Genomic DNA, 12,164 nt, shown 5'->3' on the forward strand with positions numbered 1-12,164 from the left:
GGGGACAGATTTGTTGGCTTCTGCTCCCCGGAGGGAAAGAGAGAGAGACAGAGAGGAGGAAAGTCAGAAAAGCCCTGCAGGCCAGAGAATAGGTGAAGCAAAGGCGCCCTCCCTCCAGGGTTTTAGGGGGTAAGAAATTAAGACTTGCTCCTTCCACTTCCCCTTTCGTTGCTGCCCGGTGCGCCAGTTCCCTGCCTTTCTCCAGAAATCTCCACCGAAGCCTCTCATCCTAAGGGATGCTTTCTGCATGTGTTCGGGTTGTGTTACTGTCTTTTACAGAACTCGGGGAGGGAGCCCCTGTCATGTAGGGATGGGTGCAGTGTGGAGCGGAGATACCGAAGACCTCAGAGGGGGCTGCAGATGTCCGCTCTCCTGGGAATGGATAGAAGCCTTGGGGTGGAGGACGCTTTGGACTAGCTCAGGCCCTGGCTCTGCTGATGTGAGTCCCTTTGGTCTAGATTGTTGAGCTGGCAAGCCCCAGCCAGGAACGTACTCGAGAAAAAACCGGAAATGAAATGCACCAGATGAGAGTAGCTAGTACCAGGCTGGTGGGGTTATAATCACCGCTGCCTCTGAGTCTTTCTCTGGGACGGTTCGTGATAGAAGAAAAGTTCTCAAAAGAGGGCAATGCCTGCAATATCGTGCTGCGATCTTATTCTCCCCAGTACTTGGAAATTGGAGGTCAGTGTTGAGTTCTTTACCATCGAAGGTGCTAGAAAGGGGAAGGTGAAACTAATTATTGAGGAATGGGGAATTTGAGCCAGGACTGAAACTCCTTTCTTTACCAAAAACAGGAACTTTTTTATTAACTTGTTAGGGTTTGTCCCTGCACCCCCCTCCCCTCTTTTTTTTAATTGATGAGATAATGTCTCAGAGAGCAAAACAAATGTGCTAAGTGCCTGAAAGTTGGATAAGCTCTTGTGTAGACAGGAATAGTGTTTAAGCTTTCTGAGTTGGTGTTCTGCAGGTTGCAGATTTATAATAAACTTAATTATTTATAATAAGCTTAATTATTCCGGTTTCAGCTGCGACAGGCTGTTTCCCGACTTCCTGTTGGCCTCGCAGCTGACCTCATGAGGCCGCTCTCTGTAATTGTTCTCCTTTTCTTCCACGATGAACAAAGTCACAAAACCATTGAGAAGGTCACATACACTGCTGTGTTGTCTTGCAGCTACTGCTGATATTGAAGCGTTCCTTGATAGTGACAAATAGGATTCGAGGCCGATCATTCTGTCCTTCGTGCCTTCTCCTCGTGCTTGGATTTCATGCACGTGGCCATAATTACAGTCTCAAAAGACTGATGTATCACCCCAAATGACACTTGACCAATGTAGAGCAGGAAACAAACAACTACATGAAACACTCGTGTTCACTTGATTAGTACATGCTTCCCTTTTGGGTAAGGGGATCATGTTAAAATCGGGCTGCTTGTGGAGTATGGAATTAGAAAAAAGGGACTTGGCGATGTACTCTACCAGTGAGAAGCTTAGGAGCACAGTACGGCCATCTCCAGGATAGGCGCGTTGCTCTCAGGGGACCTGGTGTTTGAAGCTAGTGATCAGGGTGTCCCCTGGAAAGTGCTCGAAATGCATGATCCCATTTGGCATTCTGTTTTTTAGTTTTCATTTTTTTCCCACCTATCTTTTGTTGTCCATTTTTTAAATATTTTAGTTCTTTTGATAGTTTCAACAGTTCAAATTCTAGGCTTATTGTGGTTTTTGTCTCCTAAGGTGACTTTTCAGAGATCTCATTTCATCCCCCTGGACCTGATGGCCAAGCTGATTTCTGAGGCATTTTGCTCTTGCTTCAGTGCCCGCTGCTCTGGCACACCCCCGGGGAGGAGAATGGCCACGGATAATCTTTTTTTCCTTCCCTAACATAGGCTTATTCTTCCCTCTGTCTTCTAATCCTTCTCTCTAACCCTTTCTGTCCTGGATCCCATCGTTCACCACTTCCTGACGGATCGTTCTCTCTGTCCACCAGCCTTCTCCCTCATCTGACTGCTATGTCAGAAAAATATTTCATATAATTCTTTCCCATTCTCACGCTGTTCCTTTTTTCTCATATCCTTAAATCGAATTCTGTGTCTGTGGTTTTTAAGGCTGTTGTCGTGTTTGTCCATCCCCATCCACATACCCTGACCTCCCAGCCTAGACTTGAAGATAACACTACAACTCAGGAACAACCAACTGGAAGAGAGGCTCAGGGCGAGTGTCGGTGGTGGGGGAGCAGGAGGGGAAAGAGGAATTTCCGTGCCCTGTCGGCGAGCACCGCCATCCTAGCACCTCTGTGTGTGCGCCCACCGGAAGCTCTCAGATCAGTGTTCAGGGGTTTTTCTGGAGATTTCATGATGTAGCCATGACTGGTTAAATCTTTGGCCATTGGTGATTAACTTGACCCCTAGCTTCTTTCTCTTCCCTGGAGGAGGCAGAGGGGAGGGGAGGGCTGAAAGTCTTAGGTCTTTCTAGCAACGAGCCCCTAAGCTGAAGTTCAAAAGACACTCTTACCAGTCTGGAGATTCCTAAGCTTCTAGAAGCTGTGCACTGGGAACCTCAACCAAGACCAAATCTGTACCACCTTTTGACTTCATCGATAAAGAGAGTTGGGTTTTTGTTTTTGTTTTTATTTTTTTCCTAGCATTCTTTCTTTGGATTCTATACACTATTCATTTTTTCACCTTTTCTCTGGCTCTTTTTCTTCGTGCATCCTCATTTCTGGTTGTCAGCAAGACTTGCCCTTCTTTCTATGTGGTCTCCTGAGGAGGTTCTTCTTAAAGTGTTTGCTCTCTCCTAGTAACTTGTTTTCCCTCCACCCTTCTAAGTTCTCTGGGACTTCTAGAACAAAAGACAGATTAATAAGAGAAGAGCATACAAATTTATGTAAAAAGTTGTATGTGACATGGGAACCTTCATAAGGAAATGAAGACCCAGGAGACACAAACCTGAGCATTATCGTGTTAGGTTTGGTGGAGTGGAAAGTTGTGGAAAAGGTAAGAGAGAACAAAGGTTTGAGACAAGTATAGTAACCTGAAAGAAACCTAGCAAGGCCTGTTTGCTCACACTCCTCCCTGTGTTCCTTGTCTGCAGAGATAGGGATGCTCCTAGGACGCCTGGGTGGCTCAGTTGGTTAAATGTCCAACACTTGATCTTGGCTCAGGGCATCTCACAGTTCATGAGTTCAAGCCCCACCTCGGGCTCTGCTCTGATGGCACAGAACCTGCTTGGGATTCTTCTCTCCTCTCTGCCCCTTCCCCACTTGTGTGCGCACGTGTGTGCTCTCTCTGTCTCTTCAAAATAAATAAACTAAAAAAATTCTTTTATAAAAAAAACTAAAAAGAAAGAGATAGGGATGTTCCTTTCTGAAGTTATAAGCAGGATGCGTCTCACAGGAGAGTTTTAGGACTTGCTTCAGGGGAAGGTCGGAAACTTCTTCTTGTACCTGCTGTTGATGTCTCAGATTACCTCAGTTTAAAATATCCACCACGCCAAGGTGCTGTGTTTGGTGGGTGAGTCGCATGTTCTGAACCCCATCCGCGTGCTGTCTCTGCCAAACTTCAGTTCCTTGACTAAAACTGTCTGCACGGCAGCCTTGGCGGAATGCCTAGCCGTCCCTCCAAAATCAGTGTTGAAACCCCAAAACTTCCCCTTTCAACTTTCCCATTCAACTTCCCCTTTCCACAAAATTCGTCAGTAACACTACCATTCCCCAGACTTTCATTTCTTGTACTTAAGATATGGGGCCAATGTGTGGGGGTGAGGGGGGAGGAGCAAAGTTCCATTTATTTATTTTTGAAGGTGGGGCCCTGTCCTGTTTGCTTTTGTCGTCTCAGCACCCAGTCAGGTGTTCAGCAGATGTTTCTTGAACAGAATGTTGCGGTGATTCTTAGGTTCATCGGTTCATCTTTACTCTAGTTTCTACTCAGCCCAGCGTCTCGTTAGTGTGCATCTCGTTTATTCCAGTCCCGTTGCCACCTTTTAGCTTTCCCGTTTCCTTGCCACTTTCCACACGGCAGACTATTGCCAAAGCAATTTTCTAAAACCTTACTTTCATCTTGTCAAGAGCCATTATTGTTTATGGATTCAATTGAAGCCAGTCTGGCATTTCTAAGTTTTGAATCCGCTAGTTTCCAGTACCTATTTGATGCAATGTTGTTACTGTTTTTCCCACATAAGCCTCTCATAGCTATTTAGAACAATCCTCTTCTTAGTCTGTGCTAGGAAAAGACTTATTCCTACTTATGCTTTTGCTCCTGATACTCTTTTAGCCCAGAATTTCCTAGCTGATCTCTTGTTTTAAAATCATGTACTTCTTAAAGACCTAACAGTTCATATGTCAGGAGGAACTCAGTGAATGTTTGCTAAATGAGTAAATGAGAACTTGTATTCTCAATGAGCATTTTTAAGTAGCTTTACATGATAATGATATCCCCCCATGTCCATAGACTCCATAATCTTTTCTAATAAATTACATTTCTTGTGGCTTATTTCAAGTTTAATAAGTGATTAATCCATTGAATAAATGGTATGTGAGTACTTCACTCATGTACTAATGACTTACTTGAAATGGCTTCAAAAGCATTCTTCTTCTTCTTTATTTCTACTTTAATTGTAAAAGTGCTCTAAAGTAAGCCTTTTCTTAGCTTAAACACAAGTGAATTCTTGGATCTAATCAAATGATTTCAGCACATGCTCTGAGCAATTACATTTGTGCAGCTTAGCAGAAACTATGGCAACAGAATGAAAAATGTGTTTTTCCTGATTGTTTTCCTCCACGAGATTGGGAGGTTCCAACTTAAACATCTCAAGTTAAAAGAAATGGTCATAGATAATATGCGTTACAAATTACTTTTGGTGGAATTGCCTAGAAAGTTGGGTTAAGAAGCCATTTATCAATCCTAAGTTTATGGCTCAAATCCTGGAAGAATGTGCCAAGGATTACAAATACTAATCTTTGCTGAGAATATGGGAGATTTTCAAGGTCTACTTTAGGCCTATTTATATTGTCTTTTTTTTTTTTAAGCCACAAACCAGGATTATTTTATAATAATAGAACCAACAACAAAACTATTTAAATTTGGGAGAACAGACAGTTATCTGGTTTGTCTAAATTTATTATTTAAAAAACAACATCAGTCATATTTTCCTACACCAGGCACAGAACCATATTATTGCACAAGAAACCAAAGGAATCTAGTTGTAGTGTAAAAAAACCAAGTACTTTATATTCATTGTATAAGACAAGATTTTTCCCTTAAGAACTATTAATAATTCAGATTGTTTTCTAAAGGAAATCAGTTAAACACCTAGAATTTGTTTGAGTTTTGGCAAACCTTGTTTTAAAAAAATTTTAAATGTATTTATTTATTTGAGGGAGAGAGAGAGAGGGAGAGAGGGCAAATGAGCAGGGGAGGGTCAGAGAGAGGGAGACACAGAATCCAAAGCAGGCTCCAGGGTCTGAGGTAGCTGTTAGCACAGACCCTGACATGGAGCCTGAACCATGAACCATGAGATCATGTCCTGAGCCGAAGTCAGACGTTTAACCGACTGAGCCACCCAGGTCGCCCATTGGCAAACCTTTTTTTAAAGATCGATTGACTTCTTGTAAAGGAGCTCATGAAATTCACCCTTGAAAGCGATTTCCTATCCAGGAAATATGCACTAGAGGATAATAACACTAACGAAGAAGTGAAAGATTTTCAATGGGGTAGTTTCCAGTATTTTAATAAGAAAAAAATGGGTGAAAATTGCTTTATGAAAGCATCTTCTTTTCTAAATGAATAAACTGAGTAATGCATTAACGTAAAAAAAAAAAACTCCTTTTAATGATAAGTGACTATCTAAGCTGAATAACAGTAGAGATAGGGCTAATGTAGACTTCGAAAAGTTTAAAAATATATTCGTTTCCGTTAGCGCTTACTAATATTTAATGACTTGTGAGGTAGGCATCCATACAGCTGCCAGACGCGAATAACTGACATGGTTACACTGTTTATTATCTACTAATTAAGAGCTTATGTAGCAACTAAATAGTTCGTTAATATTCTTTGTTATTTTATATTTTTGTGAAGAGTTTTCTTAAGACATTCTTTCTGTGGGAAGGAGTTAATCCTTTTAGTTAGGATATAGGAGCTGGGGGTAAGGTTTGGTGCCATGAAGTTGTTATAGCCAGAAATCCAGAAATGCCCAACCTCTGCCCAGCCAATCTACTCTTACCCTTTGGGAGTCATGAGGGGACAGGCTGCAAGGAACAGTAGCCAGTGGGACTCAGCGCCACGTGAATAAAGGCTCTGTGAACTTGGAGCACATCAGCGTGGAAGTCTCCTTAAAAGTGGCCTTGGTGGAAGTAGTTTAGGCTTACCCGGCCTATGTCAGGACTCCTGCTTTTCTCCCAATCTCGTCCAATCATCAGTTATCCAATTACATCCAATCAGCATGGTGAGGTGAGTGTTAGTTTTGGAGGGGAGGGGCACCTGGGTGGCTCAGTCTTGAGCTTGGGACTCTTGATTTTGGCTCAGGGTCTGATCCCAGGGTCATGTGATTGAGCCCCATGTCAGGTTCCACTCTCAGTGTAGAGCCTGTTTAAGATTTTCTCCTTCCCTCCCTCTCTCCCTCCCTTCCCTTTCTCTCTCTCTCAAAAAAAAAAAAAAAAAAAAAAAGATTGGAGGGGAGAACAAAGTACTGAGTGAACCAAGTCCCAAAAGAACCTCTGAATCTGCTTAGTTGACTACTGTATCCAGGAGCCCCCCCCCCACCCTTATCCACAGAGAGAGATTCCAAGACCCTAGTGGATGCCCGAAACCACAGATAGTATGAGACCCTCTATAGACTCTGCATTTTCCCATACATACATACCCGTAATAAAATTTAATTTATAAAATAAGCACAGTAAGAGATTAACAGCAATACTTAATAATCAGGACAGTTAAAACAATATACTGTAAGAAAAATTACGTGAATATGGTCACTCTCTCAAACTGAACTGACCTGTACCCACCCTTCTTCTTGTGATGATGTGAGATGATAAAATGCCTGCGCAATGAAGAGCTGAGGGGAGGTGAGTGATGCGGCCTTGTACCCAAGTGTCAGGCTCCTGCCTACCTTCTGAGCATGCGTCAGAAGGAGAATCACCTGCGCCCCGCCCGTAGTAAACTGTGGGTGACTGAAACCACAGAAGGTAAAACTGTGCATGAGGGGACTGCTCTATACTGGCGGAGAAGTGCCAGAGAATGGCCACCAGGGGCCCCAGGAGGTCCGGCCGGGCCAGGAGATCCAGGCAATAAAACAGACCTTGTGTGGAGACTGTTGCTTTAACACAGTGTAAAAACCCCACCTAGTGTTAGCTGTGCCCAGTCAGGATTTTGGGTTCTGGAATAATCAGGTTAGAAACTGCTCTTACCTGGGGGGAAGACTAGACAGGGGGTGGGCAGAGGCTTGCCTGGCACCGAGGAAAGGAGCTCCTGCAACCACAATAAAGCTCCATTTACTTTCACGTAGAAAGGAAAACAATGGACAGTTCTGTCTCTCAGTTCTAAAGGCTCATTTCTGGTACTGTCGGGCCCCAGGCATGGAGTGGCTCTTGGTCAGCCTACATTTTAGCCTTTACTAAGGCAAGGAATGACTCAGAAATGCAGATTTCTGTAATTGGCTGTTTACTTTACCTCTAGGGTGAAATACAATGTGTAAATATTTTAAGTCTTGTTCTAATAAATGTTGGTATTGTTGCTGGGAAGTTGGAGTGCTTGATCTTAGGTTAACAATTTAATTAAGAGAAATACGGTTTATTTTTAGACTTTCATGTTCAAAAGCTTCCAAATAATGACAATAGCGTAGAAATGAGAGCCATTTAGACACCTAGACTCTCATGCCCGGATATGTGTTTGTCAGTTCTTAGGATTCTATATAGTATCATATTTACCACTTGTTTTTATGTGTTTTGTTGTGAACACAATGAAAAAATGTCTTTATAACTAATAAGTTCTTCCCCATGCCTAAATATTGGTAGAGCTTCCTATTAATTTGCTTCCATATGTTTGATTACTTACTTTGCCTAACAGGTGTCAGGTAAAAGAATTATATGGATATTAAGTTCGAGATCCCGGAGTTGGGCTTATATCAATCTTTTATTTTATTTTACTCTTTGAAGTTAACCTGCTAGGGGGTAAAGTAGGAACTCTATAATTGTAGGGGAAGAGAACCTTTCCCTTCTTTTCTTCTAGGTTCTTTGGCCTAATAATTAAATTGATATAACATAAGTTAACAGGAGAAAAAAAAAACATTTAATTTTGTATATACAGGAGCCTATAGAAATACGAGACTCAAAGAAGTGACCCAAGCAGGTAGCTTTCTGAAGAATTGACAAAGGGGTTTAGGCTTCGGGTAGCAAATTAGTGAGGAAGTAACAAAGTTTGTTGATAAAGCTTTCTTGGCCCTAAATCCCCTATTTCTGATAATAAGGATACCTTCTACCCTCCTGGTATCGGGTGGGTACCTTTGAAATGAGAGATTTACTTCCTGCTTTCAGGGTAGACTGAAGAGGTCACTGTCCTTTCACTGGCTGTGGCTTAAGGAACGTTAATTCTAAAGAACCAGTATGCCAAAGTGGCGTATTTGGAGGCGGCATATTCTGCTCCCCTTAATGATGTTGAGTGTTGGAAGACTTTTGTTTCTCATAATTTCAGAAAAAGACCCTCTACTGAAGAATTCCGTTGCAGAAAACAGCTGTAAAACCTGGATTTAATATAAAAAGCAACTATTTAAGGCACTGGAGAGCGAACAGAGGCAGATAGACTCTGCTGGGGAGTACACAGTTGGAGGAGGGACGGACGGGAGCTATAAGAAGTGACTTTGCCTTTTCACTGATTTTAGCTTCAGGCTAAGTACAGTCTGTACTCTGGGGATTTCAATGGAAAAACAGTAGTTTCTTTGGCTAGGCAGATGAGAAAACTGAAACCAGAGAACCCTGATCATTGAAGATTGGGGAGAAATCCCAGAAAAAGAGCCAGAGGAGGGGGAGTTCTTACATTTTGTGAGCACCCATCTCTGACTCCCCTCTGGGCCATGTTTGAGTACAGTGGACTCAGAACAGCTCAGGTAAAGACAAAAAATCTGAACTGGACTGGAGCTGCCTCCTAAGAAAAATAGTTTACAGTTTAAGCCAACCCAAGATATTAGCTGGCTAAACAAAAGAGCAACTGTTTCTGGAGAAACAAATAGAGATCTCTAGTCTCCACACATTAACATTCCTACAGCCCATAATTACCCTGTGTATGGAGAATCTAGAAAATGGAACATATGGGAGAAGAAGAAAATCAGTTGAGCCCTACGCTGAGGTGAATGAGATACTGGCTGTACCAGACAAGACTAATATCCTCAGTGAAATAAAACATCATGCGCTCAGTGAGTAACAAAACAAGACCTCCCATCAGGAAAATAGGAACGATGGAAAAGAACCAAATGGAAGTTCTAGAGTTGAAAAACACAATATTTGAAATAAAAATTCAGGAGCTGAATTTAACAATTGAATAGAGGTGCAGAAGGAAAAGTACATGAACTTTGAAGATAGAGCAATACAAATTAATTTGAAGGACAGAGAGAAAATATATGGGGGGTGGGAAATGAATGGAGTGTCGGGGACTTTTGAGGTTGAATCAAACAATCTAACATAGACAAAATTGAAATTTCAGAGGAGAGAGAGAATGGGATAGAAAAAAATCTTTTGAAAAATTAAGGCCCAAACCCCCCAAATTTGATGAAAACCAGAAAGTTAGAGATACAAGATACTTAGTGAATACCAAGCTGACTGAACCAAAAGAAGTCCACATCAGTGCACATCATGGCAAGACATTCAAAAGAAAATGTTGAAAGAAGTAAGAGAAAAAGGATATATTTAAATTACTTCACCTGGGAAACCATGGAGGCCAAAAGAGAATGGAAGGACATGTTTATATAAAATGCTGGAAGAAGAGAAAAAAGCCCAACAACCCAAAATTCTTTCTCAAAGGAAAATATCCTTCAAAAATGAAGAGGATTCCAGATTTAGTTATTGGTAGCCGTGATAAAACCTGTGAATAGACTAAAAAGCACTGATGTATATGCTTTAAAAGGGTGAATTTTATGGAATGTGAATATCTCAATAGAAAGATTTGAATGTAGGTAAGAAAGACTCTTTCAGATAAAAGAAAAGCTGGAGAATTCTATGCTACAAGAAACATCAAAGGAAGTTCTTCAAGGCTGAAGAAAACTTACACCAGATGAAATTTTGGATCCTTGGAAAAGATAAGAAAGATCATTAAAAATGATAACTATCTACAGAAATGCGAAAGTGTCTCTCCTTTTGCTTTCTTTATAAATCATATATAGAAAACATAGCATTGTCTGGTGCATAATCACATATATAGAAGATGTTAACTCCATTTAGCATATATCAATATTCCATAAAGAATGATTACAGAGTTTGTATATTTTTGGGAAAATGGAATGGTATTAATTATAAGAGGACTGTGGGTAATTAAAGATGTATACTGTATTCCTTAGGACACCAACTACACTAATAATATAAAGAAGTAGAGCTAACATGCCACTGTGAAAATTGAAATTCTAAAAACCATTTAAATGTTCTGTTGTTTTTTTAAATCAGGAAAGTAGGAACATGGGAACAAACAATAGAAAAAACAAGTTAAGGGCCACCTGGATGGCTCATTTGGAAGAGCATGTGACTCTTGATCTTGGGGTTGTGAGTTTGAGCCCCTTGTTAGGTGTAGAGATTACTTAAATAAATAAAACTTTAAAAAAAAGAAAAAGGCAAGTTAAAAACAAGTAATAAAATGGTAGACCCAAATCCAGCCATCTCAACAATTTCACTAAATTATTAGTAGATTAAGTTCAATGGATATAGAATTTGGTTTGCAAAATTAAAGAAATTCCAGAGATCTGTTGCAAACACAGTACATGTAATTAACACCACTGTATTGTACACTTAAAAATGGTTAAGGTGATAAATTTTATGTTATGTGGTTTGACCACAGTTAAAATATTTTAATTATGTATTTAGCTGAACTTTGGAAGGACACTGAAGTCACTTAACCCCTAGAAACTTTTAATTCTAGAAGTTTGTGGTTGGGTCTGATTTGCTTGAAGTTGGAGGCCCAGAGCATTATTTATTTGCAAACATTTATAATGATGCTCGGTGGCACACAACAAGCTCTGTATACATTTAAGTCCTTGACTCGCATCCGATCCCTATGAGGTAGGTATTATTTTATTTTCTGCCATTATATTATGGGCATTTTCAAAGAACTAGATGTTGAACACCCTCACCCTCACTGTCTAGATCCTTAATTAACATTTTTATTATGTTTGCTTTATCACGTATCTATCCATACCTATATTCGTCCATGAATCCATCTTATTTAAGCATTTCAAAGCAAATTGCAGACATCAATATGCTTTGAGGGTAGGTATTTTTATTATCCTCATTTTATACTAGAGGGGACCTGAGACACAGAGAAGTTAATTAATTTATTCAAGGCCGCATGGCTTTTAAGTGGTGGAAGTAGAATTTAGCTTAGGCCTCCCTTAACCACATCTACAGAAAGCTGGCTGACATAATATTAATAGGTATTATCATAAAAATAATTTTGTGATCCAATAAGTTTGACGAATACAGTATCTCAGTTTTAGATTCACATGCAGATTTTCATGGTGCAGAATCTATGAAGTTCAGTAAAGAAACTTGATTAACTTTGTTTAAGCTGATTATTTCAGGTTTATTTGACTTGAAAGCATCTTTTCCCCCCAAACATAACACCTATTAACATCTTGGAGGATAGGGCCAGAATCAGTGGAGTATATTTTGGAAAGTACTTATTTTTAAGTTATCCTAATTTTGTTTATTTAGGACAAAATATTTTTTTCATTAATTTTTTTTAACATTTATTTATTTTGGAGAGACAGAGCATGAGCAGAGAGAGAGGAAACACAGAACCTGAAGCAGGCTCTGGGCTCTAAGCTCTCAGCACAGACCCCAGTGCGGGACTTGAACCCACAATCCGTGACATCATGACCTGAGCTGAAGTTGGACCTTAACTGATTGAGCCACGCAGGTGCCACCCGCCCTCCCCCCGCCCCGTATATGTTTTTAAAGAGTTAATACTTTTATTTTTATTT

The 12,164-nt window shown here is 40.5% G+C and overlaps 1 protein-coding gene across 1 annotated transcript in view; it reads left to right on the top strand.

Annotated features, from left to right (window-relative positions):
* Nucleotides 1–12,164, top strand: part of RPS6KA5 (ribosomal protein S6 kinase A5) — a 175,390-nt gene that overhangs the window by 39,130 nt on the left and 124,096 nt on the right. The gene's annotated exons all lie outside the window — the stretch shown is intronic.

The sequence above is a fragment of the Suricata suricatta genome, chromosome 9, assembly GCF_006229205.1.
Source record: "Suricata suricatta isolate VVHF042 chromosome 9, meerkat_22Aug2017_6uvM2_HiC, whole genome shotgun sequence".
NCBI classification, from domain to species: Eukaryota; Metazoa; Chordata; class Mammalia; order Carnivora; family Herpestidae; genus Suricata; species Suricata suricatta.